Raw genomic sequence first — 13,897 nt, forward strand, 5'->3', positions numbered from 1 at the left:
GTGTTTGCCAAAAATTGATAAGTCAGTGAGTGGTAAAATTTGTTTAAAAATGGGAATTTAACAAGTAAAAAGGCTTAGAGAAACAAAAACTTTTTATTAACTCTTTGAGATAACATGTCTCACTAATAATACAGTTTTGTAGCTACTCAATATTCCTCGTCGAAGACTTTGTGATTTTAGGCCTATCGTTACTTTGTTTGCCAGTGCCCCTTGCGTCCCAGCGTCGACGCTGAACCCTGAAGACTAGTTCTTGGCTCAGGTATCGGGTGTTTGGCGTCAGACACTAAGGTCAAATGTTGCCTTGGGCTTCGTCGCGCTTCCGACTGTCGGTTGTAAAAATACTTTGCTTGCTTTGTTAGGGGTGCTAGTGTATCTGTCGTCCGTCGTCGTTCTTTTCCTTAGTGGAATGTTCCATCAGTCGTTTGTACTGCAAAACAAATGTGGTTAAAGCACCGTTGGCCGTTGGCATGGCCAACGGCCTTCCGATGCTTAAGTCAGTACGCTTAGTCGTAATAAAAACTTTGAATGAATGAACTAAGCAGAGTATTTAAGTTTAGACATTACCGTTTTGTCGACGAACACTTTTGACCGTCTGCCTAAAAGTAGTATTTTCTGAGATGGGTTGCGTTCCAACTTCGTGGAACAGGATTACCTAGCTGAACAGTTAATCGATATGCACCGTTGCCGATGACTTGAGTAATTTCGTATGGCCCTTCCCATGGGGGAGCGAGCTTTCCGTCGGCCGGATTCTTTGTATTCTGGAATGCTTTCCTCAGTATCCAGTCTCCTAATTGGAACGTTTTGGCCTTGACGTTTTTGTTGAAGCTCCTAGCGACGATTTTTTGTTGTGCTGCCATCCTGATTAACGTTGCTTCTCTTAGTTCTTCGACTGCGTCCAGATTATCTTCCATTTCCTCTTGATTCCTTTCCTCTGTCATGAGTCCGAACCTTGATGTTGGAAAGTCGGCCTCGACTGGAAGAACGGCTTCGCATCCATAGACAAGGGAGAAGGGCGTCTGCCCCGTTACCTCTCTTGGCGTCGTCCGGTTGGCCCATAGGACTGCTGGGAGCTCGTCAGCCCACTTGCCTTTTGCTGCCTTCAGCCTTTTCTTAATGTCTTCCATGACTACTTTATTGCTGGATTCGGCTTGTCCATTGGCTTGTGGATACCTTGGTGTCGACGTCCTCAACTCTATGCAAAATTTCTGCAAAAAGGAACGAGTTTTGTCGCTAATAAACTGTGACCCATTGTCACAAACGATCACTGATGGAATTCCAAACCTGCATATAATGTTAGTCCATATGAACGAAATAACTTCTTTATCTGTCACCTGTTTCAAAGCAATTGCTTCAATCCATTTAGAAAAATAGTCAGTTAGTGCTAGCATATATACTCTTTGACCTGGCGCCGCAGGTAGCTTCCCGACGATGTCCATTCCCCACCTCATGAAGGGCCACGGAGATAATGTCTGGTGGAGGGGCTCCGATGGTTTATGGACGGTGTTGGCGAATCGCTGGCAGCTATCGCATTTAGTCACGTACTGCATTGCGTCTTCATGAAGCGTTGGCCAAAAGTACCCTTGTCGTTTTGCAATTTTGGCTAGTCTTCTCCCTCCGACATGACTGCTACATATCCCATCGTGCAAATGGCTGAGGATGGACTGCTGCTCGCTCTTTTGGATGCATCTTTGGGATAACCCCGACGTCGACTTGCGGAATAGAACTCCGTCGATGATGTGATATCGGGAGGCTTTGTATTTTAACTTTCGTAATTCTGCTTTGTAATTGGGTGGGATATCTTTGGTCAAGTAGTCTATGATAGGTTTGGTCCAGTCGCCGTCGTTGTTGACGTCGTCGACTGGTAGGATTTCTTTAAAGGACACGGACGGTTTTTGTAAATGGACTAAAGGGATATTTGTGAAGGCGGTTTTTTTGAGGGCGGAGGCTAGGTTTTCCAATGCGTTGACTTGGGCGTTTTGATCTCTTGGAATTTGAGAGATAGTAAAAGGATCAAAGTGTTTGGATTTTTCTTTGGCTATGTTGAGGTATGCTGACATTTTGGAGTCTTTTGCTGCGAAGTCACCTGTTATTTGGCTGACGAAGAGGAGAAAGTCGCTGTACACATCCAAGGATGTTGAGCCTAAGTCCTTTGCAACGGTCATTCCTGCAATCAAAGCTTCATATTCTGCTTCATTGTTAGTTGCTTTAAAATCACAAGATACAGACCTTACTATCATGTCCCCTTGTGGCGACTTTAGCACCATTCCCAGACCTGCTCCTCGTTAATTGGATGATCCATCGACGAATAAGACCCATTTGCCTTTGCCTTGGACGCTATTTATTTCTTCCGCCTCTTTATCAGCTATAACCTGTAAGTCGGGGCTGAAGTCAGCCACAAAATCCGCGAAAGCTTGGGACTTAATTGCTTTCCTAGGTTGGTATTCGATGTCCATCGTGCTAAACGAGATGCTCCATTTACCCAAACGCCCTGTCAGATCTGGTTTTCTTAAAACAGACTTAAGCGGGTAGTTAGTCATCACCACTACGTGGTGGGTTTCAAAATAATGTCTCAGCTTCTTAACAGCAGTAATTAAGGCGAGGGCTAACTTTTCTAAGGAAGTGTATCTTACCTCGGCTTGGAGCAAGGTTTTACTTACATAGTAAATCGGAAGCTGCCCAGCTTCGTCATTTTCTCTTGTCGGGACTGCGCTGACGGCTACTGCACTGACGGCAATATAAAGCTGCAAAGGTTCGTTAGTTTTGGGCTTTGACAGGAGGGGTGGCGTCATTAAGTATTTTTTCAAATCTTTCAAAGCTTTCTCATGATCGTCAGTCCATTCAAAACCTTTATTTTTTCTTAAAACTTTGTAAAATAAGTGACATTTGTCTGACGATCGGGAGATGAAGCGATTTAATGCTGCCACTCGTCCTGTCAATTTTTGGGTTTCTTTAACATTTCAGGGGGATTGAATGTTTGTGAGGGCTCTGACTTGGTCAGGGCTAGCTTCAATTCCCCTTTGTGTTACTACATAGTCCAAAAATTTTCAAGCGGATACTCCAAATGAGCATTTAGTAGGGTTAAGTTTCATACCATACTTTCGCAATACCTCGAAGGTCTGCTTGAGGTGATCGACGTGATCCTTAGCTTTTTTAGATTTCACCAGCATATCGTCGATGTATACTTCCATCGTCACTCCAAGCTGGTCCTTGAACATCTTATTGACGAGTCTTTGGTACGTCGAACCTGCATTTTTTAGTCCAAATGGCATAACTTTATAACAATATATACCTTTGTCGGTCATGAATGCCGTCTTCTCCTGATCGTCGGGATGTATCAAGATCTGGTTGTAACCGGAGTAGGCGTCCATGAATGTTAAGAGCTCGTGACCTGCTGTTGCATCTACCATGGCGTCGATGTGCGGAAGCGGGAACGGATCTTTAGGGCATGATTTATTGAGATCGGTGAAATCGATGCATACTCTCAACTTGCCATTCTTTTTACTGACGACGACAACATTTGCGAGCAACTCTGGATACTTGAATTCTCTTATTTTTCCTGTGTCAATCAGCTGCTGCACCTCGTCATTGATGATCTTATTTCTTTCCGGCGCAAACTTTCGACGCTTTTACTTGACGGGCTTATGATTGGGGTCGACGTTCAACTTATGCGAGATGATGCTTGGGTCTATGCCAGTCATGTCCTTATGCGACCAGGCGAAACAGTCTTTGTTCTCTCGGAGAAAGGCTAATATGTTGTTTTTGAGTTCAGGTGTTAAGTTGGCTCCGACACGAACGGTTTGGTCAGGTATTTCAGGGTCTAAGGGTATTTCGTCGATTTCGAGGTCGTTGGGATTGTCTGGTGTCGGGTCATGCTGTAATTGCTATGCGGTTCTCATGGTTGGTTTAAGGGTTGTTTTGTAGCAGTGTTTGGCTTCCACTACAAGAAAACAGGGAAATAGCGACGGACTAGTTACGACGGACACTTTATTCCGTCGTAAAAGTGAAAATTTTCGACGGATTTTTATTCAGTCGGATATTTCCGACGAAGTCGATAATTCCGTCGTAAATCCGTCGGAAAGTTTCACTTTTACGACGGATTTTTCCGTCGGAAATTACATTTTCCGACGGATAATTAGTCCGTCGGAAATTTCCGACGGATTTACGACGGAATATAATTTATTTATTTTTTTAAAAAAAAAAAAAGCTTAAGAAAACCCTAAATCCTAATCTTCTCTTCCGCCCCTTCTGACCTTCTCCCTACCTCTTTCCCCTTCTCTCTCCTCTCTCCTCTTCTCTGAATCTCTCCTTCTCTGCTCTCTCCTCTTCTTCTCTGAATCTCTGCTTTCTCCTCTTCTTCTCTGAATCTCTTTCTTCTTCTCTTTCCTCTTCGTTCTCCATCTCCATCCCCGTTCTCCTTCTCCTCTTCGTTCTCCTTCCCCCTTCTTTATCCTCTTAGCTTCTTTCCCCTCTTTATCTCCCACCACCAGTACCACCCACCAGCACCGACATCAACAATAACTCCAACATCGACTACGAAAATCAACAACAAATTCCTCCAATTTCGCCCTTTCTCTCTCCTCATGAAGAAAACAAAGGTTTTTAGGCCAAATTCGACCATGAAAACTCTAGATCTAGAGTTTTTGTGGTCGAATTTGGCCTTCTAAACCCAATTTCAAAGTTTTATTATGTCGAATTAAGGTATGTGTAATTTTTTTTGATTTTTTTTGTTGTTTTATCAGATTTTTTTGAATTTTGGTGTTCGAATTTTGGGGGTTGGGTCGGGATTCTTTTTTTTTTTTTTTTAATTTTTGGATTGTGGTTGGCTTGTTTCGGTGCTGGTAGTGGTGGTTTTAGGTGGGTGGTTTTGGGTGGGTTCGATTAGGGGGTCGGTTAGGTGGGTAAGGGTTCTGGTGGGTGTTTGTGTGGGTGGTGGATCGGGTTAGGGTTCTAGTGGCTGTGGGTGGTGGATCGGGTTAGGGGGGCTGGTGAAACGGGTTATGGGTGGGTTGTGGGTGTGAGTGGTGGATTGGGTTAGGGGCTGGTGGTAGGGGGGTGGTAGTTAGTGGTTGTCAGTGGTAGATCTGGTGGTTGTGGGTGGTGGGGTGGTTCTGGTGGTTGTGGATGTTGGGTTTTTTGGTGGTTGGAGGTGGTGATACGCCGTGCCCGTGGTGGCGCGGCGTATTTTTTTAAATTTCATAAAAGCAATTTCCGACGGAACTTCTGTCGGAAATTTTCGACGGAATTGAATCCGTCGGAATTTTACGACAGATTGTTGCAGTACCTGAAAATATTTTTCCGGCGGATAATTCCGTCGGAAATTCCGTCGGAATAGTGTTTCCGACGGAATTTTCGTCGGAAAAGTTCATTTTTCCTACAACATATTTTCCAACAACCTCTTACGACGGAATTCCGTCGGAAACCCTATTTCCGACGGATTTCAGGGTGTTTCCGATGGAATTTTTCCGTCGGAATTTAGCCTATTTCTAGTAGTGTTCGCGGGGCTCTCCTTTAATTTCTTGGACTCCCCACGGGGTAGGAAATTTGATTGATTGGTGGTAGGTGGAAGGTATGGCTTTCAATCGGTGGATCCAGGGTCGTCCTAATATAGCATTATAGGCTGATGGGCAGTCGACGATGTTGAATTCGGTTTGAGGGTTTAGGCCTCCTGCATAGGTTGGAAGGGTTATGTCTCCGAGAGTTTACATGCTTTCTCCACTGAAACCGACCAGAGTCGTCGACCTTCTGGTGATATCGCTATCCTTTAACCCCATATCTTCCATGGCTCTTCTGAACAGGACATTTGCAGAGCTTCCTCCGTCGACCAGCACCCTTCGAAGCAGATAATTCCCGACGACTAAAGAAATTACCAAAGTATCTTCATGCTCTCTGTTGATGTTGTTGACGTCGTCGTCATCGAAAGTAATCGACATCGCCTCTAGCTTCTTTATCAGGGGTCTCTGATCTCGTCCGGGACATCTGCATTCTCTATTGTCGACTTTGCAATCCTTTTTGCTGCAGAGTAGGTTAGTCCACAAATATCGGAACCACCAGTGATAACATTAACTATTACCTTAGGTACAGGAGGCTTGGGAGGTCCGGCTGTCGTCGTCTTTTCTGGCTCACGGCGACCTGCGTCACTGCTTTTCTTTTTTCCTAGTAGATGCTTGAGGTTGCCTCTCTTCAGCTGGAAGGCGACTTCTCTTCGCAAGGCTAGAGGTGGCCAGTGGGCCGGGTTGGACCCAGCCCACCCTAACTCGCACGGCTGGTGGGTCACGTGGGTCCGACCCGGTTTCAATCCGGCACAGCCCGGCACAGCTCGGATTTAATCCGGGTTGTGTCGTGGGTCCAAAATTTTCGACACAACCCATTTCAACCCAGCTCAGTTTAACCCGTTTGATTCGACCCAAATCGCACAACCCGTTTTGACTCATTTAATTCGACACACCTAGCCCGTGAACCCACCTAACCCGACCCACCTGGCACAACCCAGCCCGCACGGCCCACCCGCACGAATGACCCACCCAGCCCGCACGAGCCAACCCACCTAACCCGCACGCATGACCCACCCAACCCGCACGCATGACCCACCCAACCCGCACGGCCGGCACAACCCGCACGGCCCGCACAACCCGCACGGCCCGCACAACCCGCACGGCCCGCACAGCCCGCACAATTCGCACGACCCGCACGGCCCGCACGGCCTAACATCCATTTTAAAAAAAAAACGGCTAGTTTTTTGTATCTAACGGCTAGTTTTTTGTATCTAACGGCTAGTTTTTTAAGTGTATGATCATCCATTCTATTTTTCCTATAAATACCAATTCCATTTCACTCAAATTTCCACACAAATTCAAGCTTTCTTTCTCTCTTACTTAAAAATTCTTATTGTTCTCAAATTCTCAAGTGTTATATAGAGTTATATTTTTGTTAAAAAAAATCTCCTTAATATTATTATTAGTATTCTTAAGATTCTAAAAAAAAAAAGTTCTTCTCCATATTATAATTAGTAATCATACAAAAAAAAAATGAGCTCAAGAGGAGGAATGGGAAGGAGTCAAAGTGGTGGTCGAAGTGGTAGCCAAAGGAGTGGTGGTGCAAATTTTTCGTATGAAATTAATACGGAAAATTTAAACCAATTTGTCAATGAATATGGAGATTATGGTTTAGGAGATAGGCAAAATATTCAAACGTCTCCACCACAACATTTCTCCCACGAGTCCCACCAATCATCAAGTTCAACTATGCCACCTCCATCGCAACCAACATCTCAACCTTCATCTCAAGGTAATTTCTAATTAAATTTTTATTGTTATGAATATTTAAAAAAACTATTATTAATGATTATAAAGTTAGTTTAGTTTCCAATTTTCTATGATTTACAATTAGTTAATTACCATGAAAAATGCGTTTAAATAAGTATAATTAAAATATTTAAAATTTAAAAGCTTATTTTCATGAATAGCATTTAAAAATTAATTTTAATAATTTGATTTATGAAAGGTGGTGGCGGTGAAAGTAGAGGTCGAGCACATTTTTCTTGGGTGTGGAAACATTTTGAACGAGTTGAGGTCACACCCCCGGGATGGCAACCTGGTCAACCAAAGAGGTTCACGTGTACATGCCTAGTTTGCAAGGCGCTAGGTGCAAATGTCAAGTCATATAATTGGAAAACGGGAGATGGAACCGGAACCTTGAGTCGGCATTTGCAAAATAAACACGACTTGTTCGAAAATGGCCCCCGTCCTTCGGGGGGTGGCGTCCAAACACAATTGGGTGGATACATGAACCAACCCGGCGGAGGTACACCTTTCATTTATAATAAAGATAGAATGATTGATGAAATGAGTACTTTAGTTATTGCTAATGAATACCCTTTTAGTTACGGTGAAAATGCAAACGTTGAGCATTTTAATAAAGTTGCATTACAACCTGCATTTACTCGTGTCCCCCGAAATACCCTAAGACGTTATACACAAACTTCTTATTATAAGTATAGGAGTGGTTTGATTGAATTATTTCGTACTTTTGATGGTCGTGTTAGTTTTACAAGTGATACATGGACTTCTAGTTTTGGCGAACCTTTCTTTGCATTACTGCTCATTGGGTGGATGATGATTGGTTTATTCAAAAACGTATACTATGTTTTCAAGCTATGGAAGAAAGGCATACCGGTTTTAACATCAAAGTTCGTATTTTGGATTGTTTAAAAGAATTTCACTTGAATAATAAAGTTTTTTCTTTGTCTCTTGATAATGCAACTGCAAACACAAAGTGTATTGACTATTTGAAAAATGACTCCGAGTTGAATTTGTTGTTGGGTGGTAGTCTCTTGCATGTTAGATGTTGTGCTCATATTTTGAATTTGTCTGTTCAAGAGGGTCTCGCTGAGTTGCAACCATTGCTAAACCCAATTAGAACAGTTATAAAATGGATTAGGATTACTCAGTCAGTTAGAAGAAAGTACATAGCTATGTGTAAAGAGAGAGGTCTTAAGAAAAGACAATGGTCTATTGATACCCCTACCCGTTGGAATTCTACTTTCAAGTTGTTGAGTGATGCTATAAAGTATCGTGATATTTTGACCCAACTTTACAATGAGACTCGTGTTGATCCTACTGAGTTAATAACCGAAAGTCATTGGACTAATGCTTCTTTTGTTCGTGATGTTTTAAATGCTTTTGATAGTGCAACTCATATTTTCTCTTATATTTATGAGCCTAACGTTCATTTAGTCATAATTGAGTGTGTTAAAGTTGTTCACACCATCGAAGAGCATATGAAGATTGATGGACTTCGTCCCGTTCTTGATAGCATGAAACGTAAGTGGCATACTTATTTTAGTGAATTTCCAATCATTTATGGAATTGCTGCTATTCTTGACCCCGGTGTCAAAGCTGAAGGTTTGGAAAATCTTTTAGAATTTTATTATACAAGTTTAAGTATCGATTATGATGTTAGTGAATATATTAACAAATGCAAATCTGTTTTGGGAGACCTTTATGATCATTATGCATCTATTTATGGTTTTGATTTGGCAACACCAACTACTACTAGCACTTCCGATTCTAGATTTGGTTTTCTTGATAAAGTTATGAAAAAAAAACACAAAGCATCTACATCATTCTCATCATCATCTTCTTCAACACTTGCTATTAATGATTATTTGTCATATCAACATGAGACCAACAACAACTTTCAAATTATAAAATGGTGGCAAGAACATAAAAAAAGTTTTCCTATATTGGCGAGAATTGCAAAAGATATACTTGCAGTTCCCGCTTCATCTGTTGCTTCCGAGTCTGCTTTTAGTGCAGGTAGAAGAGTGTTAGATGAAAAAAGATCTCGCTTAACTCCGGAAAGCATTCAAATTTGTGTTTGTAAGAAAGATTGGGATCAAGCTGAAAGAAGAACTCAAGGTTTAAAGGAAGACGAAGACGATGAAGATGATCCTGTGATGATATTGGAGTCGTCAACGGATGATGCAGCTTCCGGGGATGATGATGCAACAAACATGGGTGGCTAGAAAAGTCTAAATCAGGTACGCTAAGAACTACGTGGGCTTTGATTCTTTCGGGATACGTAGGCAACTTATTTTTCGAAAATTACAATTTAATTGCAAAATTAAATTTTAGTTTTCTAAAGATAGGTCCAAGCCCCCCCCCAAATTTCAAAAGAAGTACAATATAAGAACTACGCTGGCTTTGATTCCTTATTTTATAATATAAGGATACGTAGGCATCTTAATTAAGAGCAAGCCATCAAATTGTTAATTTTGTAAAAATTAAAACACCACACAACCCACCCGACCCTAACCCACGAACCCACCCGACCCTAACCCACAAACCCACCCGACCCTAACCCACCTAACCCACAAACCCACCCGACCCTAACCCACTAACCCACCCGACCCTAACCCACCTAACCCACAAACCCACCCGACCCTAACCCACTAACCCACCCTTCGACCCACCCTAACTCACTAACCCACCTTGACCCGTCTAACCCACGAACCTAGCTCGACCCACCCATGACCCGTCTAACCCACAAACCCAGCTCGACCCACCCACGATCCGTCTAACCCACAAACCCAGCTCGACCCACCCACGACTCGTCTAACCCACGAACCTAACCCTGGTGTGTCCAACTTCTCCGACCCAACCCACGACCCGGCCCACCCTACCCTACGTGTGTCGTGCCGTGTGTCATGAAACCCCAACCCGCGACCCACCTAACCCTAACCCAGCTCGCACGACTCGCATGGTGGACACCTCTACGCAAGGCATACCAGTCTTCCGTCTTATGGCCATGATCACTATGGAACTCGCACCATTTGCTCATATCCTTCTCTGATTCTGGCTTGTTACTCTTTGACGGCCAACGCACTTTGTTTCCCAAGGGCTCCAATTCTTTCACTACCGCTACGATATTCACATCGAAGCCATACTCCGATATCTCGGGATACTAGGGGGCGTCGAGAATATCCTCTACCTGCACAGCATTAACAGAACGTGATTTACCTGTTGCCTCGTAAGGCTGATGTCGCCATGACCCTCGGGGGTTGCTGGAGGCCTTTCGATCGGATGAACTTGGAACTTGGATAGGAACTGCGATTGGCGATATCTTCGTCGAAGCGCATTTGAGCCACGGCTCGGGTCCGGACTTCTTCGAACGTCGAGCATGGATATTTGACCATATCTTTATACAGATCCGAGTCTGTATGCAGTCCACGGAGGAAGGCTTCAATGGCAGTCCTATTGTCGACATTATTGATCGAGACTTTCTCTTTGTTGAACCGGGACCAATAGGCTCTGATGGTCTCCTTAGGACCCTGGACGATCCGATACAGATCGCTGGTCTGCTTGTCGAACTGCCTGCTACTTTCAAAATGGGAATAGAATTTGTTAACTAACATAGCAAAACTAGTTATACTACCTGGTTCAAGCTTGCCGAGCCACTTGAGGGCGGGGCCTGTCAGCGTCGCACCAAATGACTTGCACATGCACGCCTCCCAGCACTCGAACGGGATAGAAGCTTGCCACATTCGCTGCTTGTAGTACTCGACATGCTGCTCTGGACAGGTCGTTCCGTCATATAGCGACGTAAACGTCGGGAGCGACAATCTTCTAGGAATCCGGGCTAGGGCCAATTCGTCGCAGAAAGGGGTAGCTGCAAATCCATCTGGGACTTCTCGCTGGACAGGGATCGGCACGCCGGGCATCTTTTTCATCATTGACAAGACCCTAGAATTCTGCTTTTCTAAGGCAACCAACCTTTGGAGTAGGATTTCAGTACGATCGGGCGGCGGGTTACCTTGGTCGTCGCCTGGAGTCCGGATGTTTCCTTGCCCAGCATTCCTGATAGGGGGGTCCACGTCCATTTCCTCGCCACTAGATTCAGTGTCAGTATCATGGGGGGACTCAATGATATCGAGCGACGGCATTCTGGGGATCAGGTCTAGCTGCCTCGGCCGGCGACGACGACTGCTTTGGGTGGATTCCAATTGTTGGCGGAGAGCGGGTGCATCGGAGTCTGACGCTTCTTTTTCCTTGCTGAGATGCTCGTTAGATTCCCTAGCAGCCTCGAGATCGGCTTGAACTTTCTCATAGGCAGCTTTTAACTGTTCTGGGGTCATTTCGTCGGCTGACATGTTGAAGGCTTGGTGAGAAATTTTTTGATTTTACCTAGTTGTAGCCCCACGGTGGGCGCCAAATTGTTTATGCTATTTTTTGTTAAGTGGGATTGAATATCAAAATCTAGGCTACGGATCAACTAAGCAAAATTTAATGTAAGGCGAAGAAGAAAAAATAAGTAAATGACACAAGGAATTGGTGACGCGGAAAACCCAAAGAAGGTAAAAACCGCGGGTAGAATGAGGATCTACCAAACTTTCACTATGCAAAAAATAATGTTGAACTACAAGTTTGTGATATATGATGAATGCTCAGAACTGATGCCATGCTCGTTGCTGCTACGACCCTTATATAGACGATTTGCTAGGTCATGCCCTAGCCGTTGCAAGGAGATAAGATCATGCCCTCGATTTTAGGAGGATAATTGCGGAGATTCCCTCTCTTCTGTTTTGAACTCCAATGGACTGGGAGAGCTGAAGTAGGACTGAGTCTTAAGCTTATCTTTTCCCAAAGAATAGGAGGTCGTTACTTGACTTGGTCTTCCACTGATAATGCAGGCGTCGTCGATCTTAAAGCTTCGTCAATAAATGTCTTCGTCGCTGACTTATGCTGACTGTCGTTGACTTGACCTTGCATATTTTTACCCATAACAGCTGTCACATCATCTTTCTCTCATCTCACAATTCAAACTCCTATGAATTACAATTGTCTTTTATCGACAATTAATTAACAAGCATTATCGACATTTGAATATAGCCGAAAGACGACTGACCTGAGTTTATATAGCTGCGCCATCATTTCATTAGTTCCGCAAAAATGGTGATCGAAGCTTTCTTCGTTTCAGTGTTCAGTGATTTTTTTATTTTTTATTTTTTATTTTTTTTTAATTCGGGACATTTTAGAATTACGAGTTTTTATACTTTTTTTTGTTTTAATTTGACAAAGAAGGTTTTATGGTCTACAATTATACTTGGTACGCCAGTACGGAGTACAAAGTCGAAGTGGGACAAAGGCCCAATTTATTCTAAAATAGCAAGAGCCCAATCCAATTCGTTCATAACTAGATTACGGTCCAGCCCGGTAACGAGGACCATTTAGCAACTTACAAGAGAAAAACAATTAAACGTGGACAGTACACTAGAGGTGTCAATTGAAATGTGCGGGGCGAAATTGGTGTAGTCAGGTCGGATCAAGTTGAGTCGATTTTAAATTTGAGTCATGTTAAATTATTGTGTTTATACAAATTGAAATCTAAATTTAATTGTTTTTTTTTTTTTTTGGATCGGGTCTTTTTGACACCTCTACTACATAGCATAGCCACCCTTACAAGTTATTATGTCCTCGTGAAGGCAATCACTTATTTAGCATGGAGGAAACTCGTAACTCAAAGGCAATAATTTATTCCCTCAAAAAAAAAAGGCAATAATTTAAGAAAAACCAATGCAATTAGTTGAATTAAAGAAATGATTGAAGCTTTCTTCGTTTTCCTAAATAAAGTCCAGTAGTTTCTATTTTATTTTCACAGGTCAAATTAGGTAATATAATCCCCTAAAATTTTAATTAACGTTTTTGGTAATATGAAGAAAACTTATTTTATTTACAAACCCATATACTGCCCAGTTTGTATTATTTTTATTTATCATCGTGCTATTTATAACTTAATAATTTTGAGCGCGGGAGTACAATGCACCAAAGAGATTGCAACTTCAAAATTACTATCTTGTAAGGAGGATAAAAATTTAATGGCAAATTTGAGATAACAATATTTGTAGTTTGGAGTAGAGATTACAAAAGACAAAAATCATAATAGAGCAATTTTAAGAGATGACAAAAGGAGTATATTTTATTGCCTAACTTCACAAAATGCCAAAGATTTCGATTATTTCAAGATATTGATAATCAATATAACACAAAGTCTTATATGTGGCTGGCCACACCGTGTGGCCAGCCACTATAGGGGTTACTTTGCTAGTGTAATGGGGGTTACTTGATCAGTGTTAAAAGGGTTACTTCATCATTATTATAGAATTACTCGGTCACTGTTATAGGGGTTACTTGATTGGTATTACAGGGGTTACTTAATCAATGTTATAGGGGTTACTTAATCAATGTTATAGGAGTTACTTTAAGTGGTCACACGGTGTGGCCGGCCGCACACAAGATGAGCTGTCAATATAAATTGAGTCGGAAAACTTGTCAAAAATAGAACGACCTTTGGGTTTCGATTATTTCAAAACAAAACAAACTTATTGTGCGTTGGAATTTAA

This window comes from Chenopodium quinoa, unplaced genomic scaffold (genome assembly GCF_001683475.1).
Source record: "Chenopodium quinoa cultivar QQ74 unplaced genomic scaffold, ASM168347v1, whole genome shotgun sequence".
Lineage (NCBI taxonomy): Eukaryota > Viridiplantae > Streptophyta > Magnoliopsida > Caryophyllales > Amaranthaceae > Chenopodium > Chenopodium quinoa.